The sequence below is a fragment of the Typha latifolia genome, chromosome 1 (assembly GCF_019914945.1).
Source record: "Typha latifolia isolate L0001 chromosome 1, TyphaL0001v2, whole genome shotgun sequence".
Lineage (NCBI taxonomy): Eukaryota > Viridiplantae > Streptophyta > Magnoliopsida > Poales > Typhaceae > Typha > Typha latifolia.
Window position 1 is genome coordinate 8,593,126 of NC_133086.1, and position 16,932 is coordinate 8,610,057.

General features: G+C 37.1%; 1 long non-coding RNA gene across 1 annotated transcript; it reads right to left on the bottom strand.

Moving 5' to 3' along the window:
* Positions 1-24: 24 nt before the first annotated feature.
* Positions 25-823, bottom strand: LOC140796732 (uncharacterized). Its single transcript, XR_012110518.1, has 2 exons — positions 260-823; positions 25-185 (listed from the first exon to the last, which is right to left on the bottom strand). It is a non-coding gene; the product is annotated as an uncharacterized lncRNA (long non-coding RNA).
* Between the last annotated feature and the right edge of the window lie 16,109 nt (positions 824-16,932).

Sequence of the window (16,932 nt, forward strand, 5' to 3'; positions counted from 1 at the left end):
AAGAAAACTACTGGGCAGAGAAACTAAAAGAAATTTCCAACTTAATTTGCTCTAATAACAGATGAAGAAATTATTCGCTACACACATTCTTTTGTTTGCTTCTTTTCTTCCTCTCTTTCCTTTGTTCCTTTCTCTCTCACACACTATATCTCTATACCTTTTCTCATGTAGAAGATGTCTTTAGCCTAATGAAAAGAGAGAATTTATCAATCCATTTATAAACTGCGAAGGAATAATACAAAAGAAACGATGATTTCACCATCAATAGGCTGCCGGCGGCGGACACGAGTTGGGTATTCCTACAACAGGAGGGAATGACCCTCGAGGCTGCGGAGAGGAGGAGGATGGCGGCGGAGGTGGTGGGCGCCTGAAGGGCGCTTCCCTGCTATGCGGTCCTTGGTTGCCCAAAGGAGCCGGCGGCGCTGGCCGTCGAACATTTCTCTTGCTGGTGAACCGCAGTGGCGGTGGCAACACAGAACGGCTCGTGTTCGACGCGGCCGACAACAGCGAGAATGAGGAGATTGGAATCATCACGAGGAGGAGGAGGAGGAGGAGGAGATGAGGAGACAGTGACATAGCTTAATTAGCTACGTGGGAAGGGCACCGAGAAAGAAGAAGTGGAAGAGGGAGAGGGTCAGTGGTGAAGGTCAGAATGCATAAAGGTGAGGGAAGATAAATTGGCTAGATTTTTCGATAAATGTGCTTTGTCTAAAGAACAAGCCACAATAAGCCCAGACAATAATAGATCGAATTCATAATCTCTTTGGTAGTAAATAAGATGCCAACCACATAGACCGGCAGATAGAGGAGTCGTCGGTGCTGTGGATGCTCTATGGATTATAAGTTTTCTTCCTTTTTTGAAATGGATTATAAGTTTTTTTTTTTTGAAAAACAGTCAATAATTTTATCAAGGGTTATTTGCACAGAAAATTTACTTGATTTTTGATTTTGCAACTCAGAATTATTTTTGATTTCCCTTATTTCTTACTTTTCTTTCAACTTTATATTTTCTGTCATTTAGTGCCTCATTAAATATTGACGGGACACTATAAAAGAGAAAAAAATGATCCGTACTCATCTTCTCCTTCATCTTCTTCATCCTCTACTTCATATGCTACTGTAATTATAAGTCTTCTTCTTCGTCATTTTCTTCTTCATCGTCTTCTTCTTCTACTTCTTCTTTTTTTTATCTCTTAATCTTTTTTTAATGCAAATCTCTAATCGTTGTCTAATCTCTAATCTTCTTATATAAGCCTCTAATCGCTATTTCTACTTCACCATTGAAGTTGTTAAAAGACAATGATATGTAAATTCTCATCACTATCTCTAATTAATATATTACTTTATTAATTAAAAAGAGATTATAGAGACTTGTATAAAAAAATAATGATTAATAGAGAATTGTATAGAAAGCGTATAGAAAAAAATAACGAAAGTTGTTATTATATTTACGAAAGTTGTTATTACATTTACAAAAGTTGTTAATATGTTTCTTCTCCTTATTTTCTGTTGTTACTCCTTAAAAAAAACAACGAAATGTGTTTAGAAAATAAATTAAAAGTTGTTAAAAGATAATGAAATATAAATTCTCACCACTATCTCTAATTAATCTCTTATTTTACTAATTAAAGAGTATTTATAGAGACTTGTATATAAAAAAAAAAAGAATGATTAATAGAAACTTGTATAGAAAAAATAATGAAAGTTGTTATATTTGCGAAAGTTGTTATTATATTTACGAAAGTTGTTATTATATTTATGAAAGTTGTTAATATGTTTTTTCTTTTTATTATTTTTTGTTATTGCTTCTTCTTAATCTATTTCACCACTGAAGTTGTTAAAAGACAACGAAATGTGTATAGAAGAAAAAAAATAAAAGTTGTTAAAAGATAACAAAATATAAATTTTCACCACTATCTCTAATTAATCTTTTTATTAATTAAAGAGTGATTAGAGAGACTTATATAGAAAAAAAAATTAAAGCATAGAAGAAGAAGAAAAAAGAGAAGAAGAAGAAGAAAAAAGAGAAGAAAGAAGAACTAATAGCAAAAAAAAAAGTAGTAGAAGAAGAAAAATTATATATTAACAACTTTCGTAAATATAATAACAACTTTCATTAATTTTTCACAACTTTCGTTGTTTTTTCTATACATTGCAGAATTTACATATTTCACCATTTTAATTTACATAGAAACAAATAATAATCATATAGAGTCATGCTTTTGGTTATTTAATTAATCATAATTTACATATTTTACCATTATAATTTACACATAAATAAATAATAACCAAAAGTATGACTCTGTATGATTATTATTTATTTCTATGTAAATTATAATAGTGAAATATATAAATTCTGCAATGTATAGAAAAACAATGAAAGTTGTTATTATATTTATAAAAATTGTTAATAATCAATGAAAGTTGTTATTATAAAAATAAGTAGATATTTTAAAACCTAATAAATCATCATATTTTACACGAACGGATTTTAATTAGATAAACGGCTAATTTTATGTTACCTAAATATTTTCAGATCCCGAAATCCTTATGTAAGAACCCATGGATCCTAATTAGTAATGACCCTTGGTTAGCGGACATGAGGGATATGTGTTTTGTATCTTCTAATCAGACTATGAGTAGTCTTATCCCCTAGACGTCTTTCTCAAATTAGGATATATTATATAATTATGTATATGCATATTTTGACTTCCAACGTGATTATATGATCTTATCTAGAGATGATTTTCATCAAGCATATTTTATCATTCATGTAATTAGACTGATTTTGGATATGAGTATGTTGATGATATTTAAAGATGATTAGAGATAACTATACTATTATAACTTTATGTCGAGATGATCTCTATTATGAGTATGTATATGATAGACTAGCATGAGTATGCGTATAATACATGTACCATTGGTGATTTCATCACATCATATTTTTTTTTTGACTTCCTTACCACCTAAATTCCTGATATGTATGACTTATTATGGTACTAGATAAAACACATATGATCTATCATTTAGAAAGAAAGCATGAAATCTAATTGATAAGATAGTTGGTAGAAAGTATGAGGATATCCGAGTGGGCGCAAGGGTTAGGGCGTGCCTAGAGATGATTAATTGCTCGACATAGTCGCGATCCTATGGCCTTACGTCCGAGTTAGTAGTCTGTGTGCGCAGTAGACATTTGAACACATGCCGTTCACTAGAGCATATATGGCGAGTTATCCTCATATGGTTTCTATCAGGTAATTGGGTACCCAGGTCTAGATGATGATGATATTAACGGTTAGAAGGGTATGATTATATGATTGAGGTACTTTTAACGGTTGGCAGAAAATGCTTTGAGCCTTTAAGCTAGATTACGAGACCGAGTGCTGGATGTTGACCCTGCACAATGGTCTAATATGATGATGATATTCAGAGATGACATTGATGACCGAGATGTTGAGAAATAAAGATGATTTTATTATCATCTGATATACCTGATTGTCGAGTAATTAATATGCATCATATGTGGTTGCATTTGATATCATAGCATGGTCATGATCGACATGCATCATATGTGTCATATTTGAGCGAGAGTTATGATTATGGTATGGTATGGAGATTTATTTATACATTATCGATAATTATATACTTTGATTAGTTATGACATGAAATCTATGGTATAGTATAGAGGTTTATTTATACATTGTCGATAATTATATACTTTGATTAGTTATGACATAAAATCTACCATACATTCATATTTTATTGAGGATACGTTTATATACTTATTTATGACATAGTGCTATTTCTGATCCCTATTATCCAATACGTACATAATTTACTCTTTGTTAGCATCACTATTTCCGGGTAAGGTCTATTCACTGAGTCACTCTCTTTATTTCTTTTCTAACCCTCTTAGATATATGGTATGCGATATTGACTTGAGATATCCTGAAAAGATATTTTAAAGCGAAGATAATGTGAGCTATAAACGTGAGATGATATAGAAGATAGTTTATCTAGATATTGAGTTGTACTATTATTTAATATTTGTACTCCATTATATTAGATGATGATTTATATAATATAGATCAAATTATAGTATACTCATGTATTTGTTGTTTTAGTTGTACCTTAATAGTTTGCCGTAGTTTGTGTGGGTCATGCCAGATTATGTAGCTATCTAGTATGGTTGTTATGGATTTAGATATGAAAATATTAACAGATTCAACTTGATGATGTCATTATTTATTTTGTGATGAATTATGTGAGCACAGGGGTGTCTCTGTGCTTGGCGACCTTGTCCGTCTTGTCGCGTGCGCCACACGTGCTATGTGAGCGCGTAGGCGTGCACGTGCCCGTGCTGAGCGAGGGGTGTTACACAAGGTCCACGGCTGCTCGCGCTAGCATCAGCGAGGCGAAAGGAGGAGTAGGGGACTAAGGCGAGGTCCATCGCCCTTGGCGCAAACTATGGAACCATGGCCAAAACCAAGGCAAGGTCCACGATAGTCGATGGAGACGCAGCTAGCCGGGGAGGGGACAACAACGAGATAGACGATGATGGCGCCAACAAGAGAGGAGTTGAGAGGCGGACGACGATGGGGAAAAAAAGGGGGAAGGAGAGAGAAGAGGAAGGGAGAGAGTAAGTAACCAACCGAAAGAGAAAGAGAGGGAGGAACAAAAAATCTTCAAACCCTAGCAGAGCACTGCTAGGGCCAACGTGAGTATATATGTCGAGTGAAATGGATTAAAAGTTGATGGGGATGTGTAATAGATTTGTTTCTTTTTTTCTTCTTTTTGTTTATGTTAATTTGTATATGGAGGACGAGACGATAACCTTTTCGTGTTATTTACATATTCCTTTTCGACAAAGAGACGTTGGATTGTACATTAGAATACAAGTGGGAGAATGACATTCATTGAGGTTAGGGGTGGCAAAATTTGACTCGACCTGATAACCCAACTCTTAATCGGGTTTGGGTTTAGTCTAATCGAATTTGGGTCGTAAACGAATCAACCTGCCTAACCCGTTTAATAATTGGGTCATGTTCGGGTTTATACTACTGACCCGTTTGACCCATTTAAGCATACGGGTCGAGTCGTGTCAGGTCAACCCGCTAACCCGTTTGACCTGTTTAATATATATATATATATAAAATAAAACCCTAAATCTAATTACATCTACCCTAACATGCCACCTCTCCACTCCTCTCTAGCTGCCTCAACGAAAGGGGGAAAAGAAATTCGCCTGCCTCCGTCTGCCACCTCCATCCTCCGCTCCCTCCAATGGACGGCAACCCCTCCCCTACTGTCTCCTTCTCTCGATGCAACCCTCTCGTCACGGTCTTCTCCTTCGGTTGCAACCAGCAGCCGAACCTAGTTGTCGTCGGTGATGCTCGCTACGTCGGCAGTCTAGTTGACATTGAGGACCACCTCGCCGTAGAGATCTATGATCCGGCGGCGGGGAGCTAGGAGCTCTGTTCCCTTCTCCCCCTTGACTTTAGATCTAGCAACTCCACCTAGTGGCTATCGTCGGCGCTCCTCCCGATGGCCCTCGTCGGCGCTTCTCCCAAAGCAGCGATTGCTCTTCTTTGTGCTCAGGATCTACTCGTGCTAAAATTAATGGAATTATAATTTTTGGTGGGTTGTGTTATCGTGTCGTGTTAACACGACCCATTTATTAAACGGGTTAGACGGATCGTGTTATCGTGTCATGTTAATACGACTCGTTTATTAAACAAGTTAGACGGATCTTGTCGTGTTACCCGTTTAATAATCATGTCATATTTGTGTCTAATAAATGCAACCCATTTATTAATCGGGTTGTGTTCGTGTTAGAGTAAAGGGTAAAGTTGACCGACTCAATTGCTACCCCTAATGAGGTCATTGCTCATTAAATAGTATTTATTAGGCGGCAGGGAACACAGAGTTGTTATAGTGTCCTCCCTCGAGGTTGAGCTGATCATCAGTGACAGTGGGCCCTCTACAAATAAGCCAGCGCACCTATGAACCATCTTGGATTGGACTGAAATATATTTTTACTATTACCGCCCATTAGTTGGTGAATTTAAATAAATATATGACATTAAAACACTCTCTCTTTTAATTTCATCATTAATTCATCATCAATAATATATGGACCCACTTAAATCTAGCTCAAAATTTTTTAAAATATTTCATATTTAAAATACATGATATTTTTAACAATATCTAATCACAGAAATATATAAAACACACAGACACGTATATTCGGTTTACACCATTTACTTAGCACTCTATATAGCACCTTACTAAAGTACTTAGTTTGGTCAAAATTTAGTGAATTTGAGATAAACACTCTCTTAAACAGCAAGATACTTGAATCAAGAGACTAATAAAATTTATTATATATTTAGCATAATTTATAAAATAAGAGAAAAAAAAATATGTAGTTATTTTTTGAAGAAAAAGAAATACTTATATATATATATATGGAGTATGGTATTTTTATCTATAAAAATTAAAAATAAAGGGAATTCAGCTCTTTATTCAATTTTTAAAATTTTTATTCTTCACTCGGTTAATATAGAAGAAGAAATTAACTGTCTTACTTTAATAGTAAGTATATGAAGTGATTTAAGATACATGAGGTAAACTAATATTATGGGTAAGTATAAAAAGATAAAATATATTTATTTAACCATATATAAATTAATTTAATTTGCACAACAATAGTATAGTCGGTGCTGCTTATGTTTCTCGGATTACAAGTTGACGTTGACATTGACGTTGACGTTGACGTAGCGAATCCGTTCTTTTTTATCTTCTTTTGGTTGAAGGACGAGACAAACTTTTTTGGTGTTACGATGAAGAAATGCTGGACAATGAATATTGTTGACGATTTACAAAGGCTTTTCACTAATCTTGGCTGCCGTAAACCCTCTCATCGTCTGTATCAAGGAGAAATTTTAAAAATTAGGCTTATTTAACAAGCTTAAATCCAATCCCATTAGGCTCAAAGGACCAAACATAACAGTGTTATCAGGTACTTATATCATATCATATTTGTAACCAAGTTTTATGTGGCCTTCCTGAGACTAATCTTTGCAGAGTGCTTGATTAGAATATGAAAAAGTGGAAGAGTGCTCAAACAAAGTTTTATTTGAATTTTTTACATGATCAGTGATAGTTATGTCTACATCTTGTTTTCAAGTCTACAGTTTCAGGACCTGTAGCAGTGTTTTTTGTTGCTGCCAAAGGATTTGATCTCTGCTGATTGAGGACCAGGTTTGTTTAAGTTCTTGCTAATTTGTGAAACGTATGAAATTAATGCAACTAAGAGAAGTAATGAATTAAGCAACATAAGGCAGGTTGCAGATTTCTTTTCTCTCTATCTTAATTTGGATTACCTTGGTGACAAGGGTATTTTTTTATAATTACTCTAAGGAATTCACAATCTATACTTACTTCTATCAACTCTAGATTTCAAAATTTACATCTTTTATCCATTGTACTCATCACACTACAATATTGTGAAATATAGTAAACCAAATATGGGTTTGAGGAATATAACATTATGAAATACAATCAACTAAATAATCCCTTATATCTAGTTACAAAATATATATAGTATGTATGAAATCGATCGGTTAACACCATTTACTTAGCACTCTACATAGCACCTTAATGAAGTACTTAGTTTGGTCAAAATTTATTGAATTTGAGATAAACAAACTCTTAAACAACAAGCTACTGGAATAAAGAGACTGTTCTGAAAGGCTTCTTAGAAGAGAGATCAGCAAATTTTTCAACTTAATTTGCTCTAATAACAGATCGAGAAATTATTAGACAGCATAATTCACTACACACATTTTCCAACTTATGTCTCTTCCTCATGTAGAAGATATCTCTTTCCTTAGCCTTGAGAAAGAGAGAATTTATCAATCCATTTATAAATTGCAAAGGAAATAGTCCAAACGAAATGATGATTTCACCCGTTAGTAGGCTGGCGGCGGTGGAGGCGAGTAGGGTAAACCTACAACAGGAGGAAATGGCCTTCCTTCATGCGGCGGTGGCGGCGGAGGCAATGCGTGAGAGGGGGATGGTGGCGGAGGAGGTGGCGGTGGCAGCTTGAAGAAGCCCCTACCTTTGTTGCTCACAGGAGCCGGCGGTGACGGGAGGCCGCTTCTCCTACTGATGAACCGCAGTGGCAGCGGCGACACAGAGAGCCACTTGCTCGACGCGGGCGACGACAACGAAAGTGATAAGAGGAGGAGTAGATAAGGAGAGAGTGACATAGCTTAATTAGGTATCTGGGAAGAAGAGGGCGAGGTTGGTGGTGAAGGAAGAGATCAGAATGTTAAATGTATAAATGTTTAAGATTAACAATATTTTATACCCCCCCTTTTTTTTCCTTATAGCGATAGAGATGCTAACTTTTTAAATACATAAATTAATTTAGGAGAAACTATATTATATTTTACAGTTTTAAGGCTTAAATTTATTCTATCTCCTATAATTTAATTTATTTTAATTTTTCTCTTGTGATTATATTTACACTCATTTTTTCTGTCATATTTGATCAATCTATTCAAATTTAAAGATGTTCATTAGAAATTAACTTGTAAACAATTTAATAAGCTTTCGAACACATTTAAAATAATATTAGTTTTTAGATTATATTCATCATATCTTTATCATATGAAATCTTATTAGTATTATTTTAGCTATGTTGAAAAGCTTATCTAATTATATGTAAATTTGTCTCTAATAAATATTTTAAATTCAACATATAAATTAGTTAAATATAATAAAAAATAACAATTTTAATTTTACAATAAATAAATAAAGTGAAACAAATTAGATATATAGAGCGTCATACTTCTTTTTCTTGTGATGGTTGTGGTGAATTGAATTTTAATCGGTGCTGCCAATGCTACTCAGATTACAAGTTGAATCTATAAGAGTATGAGTCATGGAAGATGGTTAGGAAAACCCGCCAGTCGTTTCTAGCATACCAACTCTGATTAAACAAGCTCTTGATCCTTCCCAGAGTGGGGCTAAGAGTTCACCTACCCTATTTGGTGTCGATCTATAACAACCCAACCTTAGAAAAAAAAATCTTTGCATGGGCACGACGTGGCCGGCCATAGTGTGGTCAGCCTCGTGCCCATGCAGTAGGGTGGCATGGGGGGAGGGGGGGTGCCACGCACCCCCAACGCCGCCACAACCACCGCCAAGACCCCCCCACCGCCTTCCCTCTCTCTCTTTAAATCTCTCTATCTCTCTATCTCTCTCTCGGTCATTCTCTCACTCTACTCTCTCTTGCACTCCTTCCTCTCCTCATTGCCAACGTCAACCCACTGCCACCTTCCCGAAGCCGCCGCCGCCGATGAGAAACCCTTCCTCTCTCTCTCTCTCTCTCTCTCTCTCTCTCTCTCTCTCTCTCTCTCTCTCTCTCTCTCTCTTGCCCGAGCTCGGGCTCGTCGGAGCCGAGTCGCCAGCAACGGCCGGTGCCCTCCCCGCCGGCCCAGGTCCACAACCTCCTCCCTCACCTCCTCTCTTTCTTCTCTTCCTCTTCTCCTCTTCTTCTTCTTCTTCCTTTCTTTCTTTCTTTCTTTCTTTCTTTTTCTCCTTCTTCCTTAGCTCCTCCTCTTTCTTTCTGCACAGTGTTGGGCTCGGCCCAGCACTGATGGCAGATTTTATTAATTAATTATTTATTTATTTATTTATTTTATTTATGTTATTTATTTAGGTATTTTTCTTCTTAATTAATGCAAATAGATTATTTAGACATTAACTATTTTAATAATATTATATATTCTTCAATATAATTTTATTAATGATAATTTTTATAATTAATGATTAATTAGGTATAAATATAGGTAATACTTATATTTATTTATTTATTTATTTATTTATATATCTATTAGATTAATAGATAGATTTGTAAATTATAATTATTAGATTTATATTCTAATACCCTCATCATATATATTTTAAGTATTTCTATTAATTTTATGATTATTCTTCAACAAATAAAATACTAAACTTATTTAGTTATTTATTTATTATTTTATCGAGTAAAGACTGCATTGCCCCTAATTAATAAATATAGTGTATGAGTTATTAAAATTAATTATAATTAGACCTTGTCTATACTTATTTAGCCTTTTATTTTATTTTATAATTATATATTTAGAAATACTCTCATATAAAAGGAAACAAGCCTCTTCTCCTTATGTTATAACTAATATTTTATAATAATAATAGAATTATAGTATTTGAATCGTATCTATATTATAGACCTAGTTATGTAATCAAAAATAAAGAAAAGTGATTCTAAACCTAATAAACATTTATATTTTAATTGAATTAATTCTAATTAGATAAACGGCTAACCCCTTATTTGAGACCCCGTGGACCTTGCTAGCGATGAGTGTCACTCGGTTAACTGACAGACGTGAGAGATGCATGGTTTGTGTCTTTTGATCAGATGGTGAGTAGTCTTATCTTCTAGACGTTTTTCTCAAATTATGTTATATTATATATTATGTACATGCATATTTTGGCCTCCAACATGATTATATGACTTTATCTATTGATGATTACAATCGAGCATATTTTATCATGCATTTAATTAGGTTGATCTGAGATATGAGTACATTAGTGATATATAGAGATGATTATACTGTTATGGTTTTTATGTCAAGATGATTTCTACTATGAGTATGCATGTGATAGATTAGCAAAAGTATACATGTGTTAGATACATGGTTAGAGTCGACATTGCATCATTTTTATTTTGGCTTCTTTACCACCTAAATTCCTAAGTTGCATGATATATTGTCGTACTGGATATATATGCATATGATTTATCATATATAGAAAATCATAAAAGTACATCTGTATGTGATGTGATGTGATGGCTGAAACGGTATCTGGTTCGGACTAGTACTGGACATACTCTTAGCGTATGACAGAGTATGATGATGGTTGATGGTTGTACTCTTAGTGTATGACAGGGTACAACTATCATTAATATACCCTTAGCATATGACAGGGTATGATTACTTTCTTCTGAGATACCCTTAGCGTATGGCAGGGTATGATTTATCTACAGAGATACCATTAGCGTATGGCAGGGTATGATTTATCTACAGAGATACTCTTAGCGTATGACAGGGTATGCTCTGAGCTTGTGACATGATGTGTATCGAGTTTGGAGCTGGATACCGTAGTCCAGCATGGTGGATGATATTCAGAGTTGAGATGGATGATTATGATAGTGAGAGATATGTGGATTATGTCTGACTCTGACATATACGATTATCTAGTGGTTGACATACATCATGCATCATTATTGATGTGACTAATATCATTGGATCATAATTGTTATACATGATATGTCGTTATATTCGGTGATGTTATATGGTAATCTCATCATGTGATATATTTTTGGTTGAGGGTATAATATACTCATTCATGAGAATTAATTTCATTCATATATATATCATTGAGGATACATATATACATGTTCATACATGGCATCATGCTACTTTCTGATTCATATTATCCAGTACATGATTTATTCTCTGTTTGGCATCACTGATTCGGGGTAAGGTCTATTCACTGAGCTTTTTGCTCATGACTCTCCTGATTTCTTTTCTAACCCCCACAAAAAATATGGTACGTGATACCGACTCGAGATATTCCGATGAGATATTTTAGAAAAATGAGGTGAGCTATAGACGCAAGATGGTATAGAAGATAGTTTAATCAGATATTGAGTTGTACCATTATTTTATATTTGTACTTCGTTGTATAGACGATAATTGGTATAATATAGGTCAAACTATAGTGTACTCTTGCATTAATTGTTTAGTTGTACCTTGATGGTTTATTGTGGCTGTGTGGGGTCCTATCAAATTAATTAGTGGTCTGGTGTATATTATTGTGGACTCGGATATTCACATGTTAACAGGTTTATTTGGTTGATAGTATATTTTATTTGGTGTTAGATTATGTGAGCATGGACATATTAGTAGGTAGTAGTTGATGATGTCATGATTGTATGTGCACAGGAGAGTATCTATGCGTGACGGGCCCCGCCCGTTCTGTCGCGTGCGCCGCGCGTGCCGTGTGGGCACTTAGGCGTGCACGTGCCCGTGCCGGGCGGGGGCGTTACATCTTCTAAAGATAATGCGACCTCCCAAAGAAATACTACATCTTCATCTACAAAACTTCATACGGTTCCCACCTCTTGGGCCCAATTGTTTAAAGGGACATGAGGTTGCGGGTGTTCCATTTGATACTTCCACATGCAACTCCATTCTAAGAGGGCTTTAGGCATCGTCGTCCACCAGAGTGGACCTTGATATATAGAGGTTATAAAGTAGTAGAGTGAATAGAGATTTATCCTCATTAGAAAGTTTCTAGGCTGCCCCCATCGTTGGCCTATCTGAGCAAGGAAACGATGAGAGATGGAGACAGGAACCCTAGAAGTCCTCAATGTGGCAGCATGTTTTTTCACTTTCAAATTTAGTTTTAAAGCTGATATGGTTAACATTCTTATAGGAGAGCCTTAAATTTTTAGACGTTTGGTATTAAATTTAATTCCTTGGTGCCTAAATTTCTAGCAACTAATGGAGGAGATCAAGTCGGCTATAGTCTGAGTCCAATTTTTGGGCTTACTGATTGAATATTAGCCGAAAGATCTCCCCCTAGAGGTGGCGTCTGATATTGGCTGCCCCATAAATATCGATGCTTATACTTTGGCTCGGGTGAGGGGATGCTTCGAGCAGATCTATATCAAAATAGATTTGTTCACCCCGTTGAAGCAGTCCACCGAGGTCGGACCATTGGGTGAATTTTTTTTTCAACTTGTGGTTTATGAAAACCTTCCCACGATGTGCTTTCGATGTGGGAGGATCAGGCATAATTTGGCGACTTGTGATAGTCCGGAACCGGGTGCCAGTGATGATAGAAGGGGGGTCGTTCAGCCCCAAGTGAAGGTATTTCAAAGGATAACATTGAAAAGGGCATCGACCCTCCTACTGCTAGCCAAGATTGGTATGTTGATTAAAGTTTAGAAAAAGTGAAAACAACCTCACAACTCTTGTGGCGCCGCCGCTACCTCTATTGGTAGTGATGGCATGATGCTGTCGGAGAAAGCAAATGAGCCTGATCGAGGTGCTACTAAGGTTACCAACTAGATGTTTCCTTACCTCTTGGAATTCGAGTGGTAAGCCTTACTGTAGCACTCCAATTAAAAAAATAACCTGACGCACGAGCCGAGCATGTGCGTTAGGCCCTGCCACCCTCCCCCCATCCTCTCTTCTCTTTTCTTCTTCCTCTTCCCTTGCCGTGCACACCATCCTCCCCACCTCCATTAATCCCCTTCTCTCCCCTCATACCGCACCGTTTCTCCTCCACCTCGCTACCTTTCTCCCTATCCTCTCTGTCAGGTTGCCGATGTCGGAGCTGACAAAGCCCAGGAGCCGACGAAGCCGAGCGCGCAGCTCGCAGTAAGCCTCTACCTCATCGTTAAATTTTGGTCGCTAGCTCCTCTCCCCCTCACCATCGTCCTCGGCGACCAATGACCCCGCGTTCGGCCATCGATTCGAGAGCTTCGGTGGAAGGGGTTCTCTAGTTGGGTTTCGGGCCTTTGAGTTGGGAGAAGGGACCTCCATGGCCGCCGGCCATAGAGCATGCCTCACTGCCTCGCCGGCCACCCCGGCTGCGGGGCGAGCTTCTCCCGCTCTCTTGTAGGCGGGGAGGACAAACGATGTCTCCTCCGCGGCGTGGGTTATGCCCGTCGAGCCGAGCTGAGCCGAGCCCCCCTTCCCTTTCCTTTCCTTCCCTTCCCTCCTAGGCGAGGGTCGCGAGCCACCAACCTGAGGGCGGGCTACCGGTGGTATGGACCACCGACAGCACCGGGCCTCCGCTTCTCGTCCCCTCCGTCTCCCTCCCTCGAATGAGATGGGGGGAGGGGGGGAGATAGGTGTTGGTGGGCTGCAGGCCGCAGCCCACTAACCCCAAATGTTGGGTGGGCTGCAGACTGCAGCCCACTAATGCAACCTTGGTGGGTTGTGGTTGGACCCCAGCCCACCTTAGCCCACCAAGGCCCCTCTTGCCTATTGGGTAGGCTTGAGCCTAACCCAATGCCCCAGCCTAGCCCATTTGGAGCCATTTGGACCTAATAACTCTATTTATCTATTTTCACCTGATTTTTTAGCCTAACCACTCCCCTGAGGACAAATTATTATGACTTAATTAGTGTGAATTTTAGGATGACATAGAATTCACCCTAGGGGACCCTTGACTCGTGTATATGCCTAAACATAAATTCTCTAAAAAGATAATTAATTCTATTAGTTTATTAATCTTACGTATGGCTTTACTTGCGTGAGTTAATAGGATTGACATTGCGTGAGGAGGATTTTGGGATTCCGGAGGAGCCGGCTAGCTGACGATATTTAATATACTGTGGAGATCCCCCAAGCGAGTAGAGTTTATACAAGTCTAGAATAATATAGTTACAATTATTATACCTTTCATAACACTGTAGGAAATATCGGTATTAATATATGCATCTAGTGTACCATGATATATCTTGACATGTGCTGTTATTGATAATTTACTCATCATAATATTATGAGAATGTTAGCATATGCATTAGTATAACGATGCTCTACATGTATCATGTATGATAGACTCTTCCATAAATATCTGTTGTGAATATAGAATGTGACGATCATGGTGACTATGACATGCCTTATACAGTCACAGACACTGCACCACTTCCACCTATCATTAATAGTCGCGTTCTCACTAGGCAGTGCCCCTACTCACTTTGCCCAAGGTTAAGGGTAGAGTGTATCTTATATGACTATACTATTAGCGATCTTCACATGAGATCGGGAGCCTGTGTGGCATTTAGGTAATTATACTGCATAGTCAAGACTAGATTATGATGATAGAATAACATAATTATGAGGCAGAGATATATCTTTAGCGGTACCCGACAACGCAGGGTTAGGGCGTCCGTTGATGAGGCGAGGGCTCCCGATTCTCCCATTGAGGGCGGTGATGATTTAGAGAGAGTGAGATATGGGCTTACGACCGGGGTCCTTAATCTGATGGCCACAGACAACCAGTCACATGTAGTGTCACAATGCATGTCTAGGTGGCATTACCGCTAGATGTGTATATACCTCCCCTCGATGTATAAGATGATGGATGGTTATGTGATGAATAATTTTTTTAAGAGTATTACCATGTATGGTGAATAGCTCGGTTAGCTATGATAAACATGATTAATGCCTTGGTGGGCATAAGATGACTAGACTACTCTTTTATTGCTGTGCATAATATGTAAACACTATGATTGAGATTTGTGTGAATAAAAGATTATAGTAAGCTTCATATCTATGTGGACTTATCCTAATACGTTTAGGAATTGGCATGTTCCAGGATAGTGACGTGTAATCCTTATTGATTGTATTGATTTAGTAACTCATGGTAAGTTATTTAAACAAGCATATTATTATTGCTAGCAAGTATAGGCATGCATTGGATATGCACTTGTAATTTCATTGTTATAGATTGTATATATCCTACTTGCGAGGTTGTGTGCTCACCATCTCTTGGTGGCATTATTTCAGAGCTAGGGGACGCAGGTGTGGCTAGCGAAGAGTAGCTGCTTTTCATTTCAGTATGTATATTTGTTGTATTGAGCCCCTACGAGAACGTTATGATTGACGTTGTATTTTGGAATTTAGAGTTATATTTTGGACTTTAGAGTCATATTTTGTATGTGTACCTTGAAGGCTTGTTGTGTCTTGTGAAACTTGTATCCGGACTCTTATGGTTGAGTTTATTTATGGTATGAACTTGTGCTGTTATGTGCCTTGTGAAATCTTATTACTGACGGGTCATGTGATGCACCGCGTGAGGGGATTTACCCATGCGATTTACACGTGTATTTAAAGGTTTGAGTGTTTCACCTACCTTGGTCGAATGGGTCACTAGTAAGGGTATTATGAAAATAAGTTTGATTATACATTATTAATAAGCTGAGACATCCTGCAAATCATTTCTAGACTAAACTAATGGAACTTTAATCAAAACTACTCTAAAAAATAAATAAATAAAAACTCTGATCAGATAATAGCCGACTATGTTCTGACTTCTAGAAGACCTTCTTCGGGATTTTCATCATTGCTTTTTCCATCTTCTTTCACGGTGTCTAACCTCTATACTTAGATCAAGGTATTGAACATAGAATGCCAATCTTTAAAAGGTAAAAAAAAAAGGAGTAATCAGCTGTGACACGTTCACTAAAAAAAATCCTTTTGTAACTAATCATTTATCAGGAAAAATTGAAGATAGACTCCTTTTCAAATCGCCCTGCAGTTTGGGATCCTTTCACTAAAATATAAATGTAAATAAGATGAATAAACTACTTTTGAAATTGCCTTGCGGTTTGGGATCAGGTGTTTTCACGTCTCACCGTAGTGCTCGGTTTGTCTTGATTGGAGATTTATAAACAAGAAGGAAAATGGAAAAGTTGAAAATAAACATAAGCATCCATTGAGGTTTCTTGATCTTGACAAACGCAAGCAATTTGATACCTAGCGGATCCCGCAGAGCCAGTAGCCTAGCTAGAAGCTTTTCGGGAGACCTAGACTTTCATACTACAATACCTTATGTGCCTACTAGTATTGAGCACAAAGAATTTTTTTAGTTTTTTTAGTTGAATTAATCTCTTGAGATTGAATTCCAACTTATTGCTTTGTATTGTTGGGATCCCCTAAAGCAGTCACTATACTCATCCGAGCCGCCGGAATATGTATATGTATCGCCAATCTAACTGAAGAAGGATGAAAAGGAGAACCCCTAGGACTAGAAGTAGTAGGATTGATTCTCATAATTATAATAAAGTAAAATATG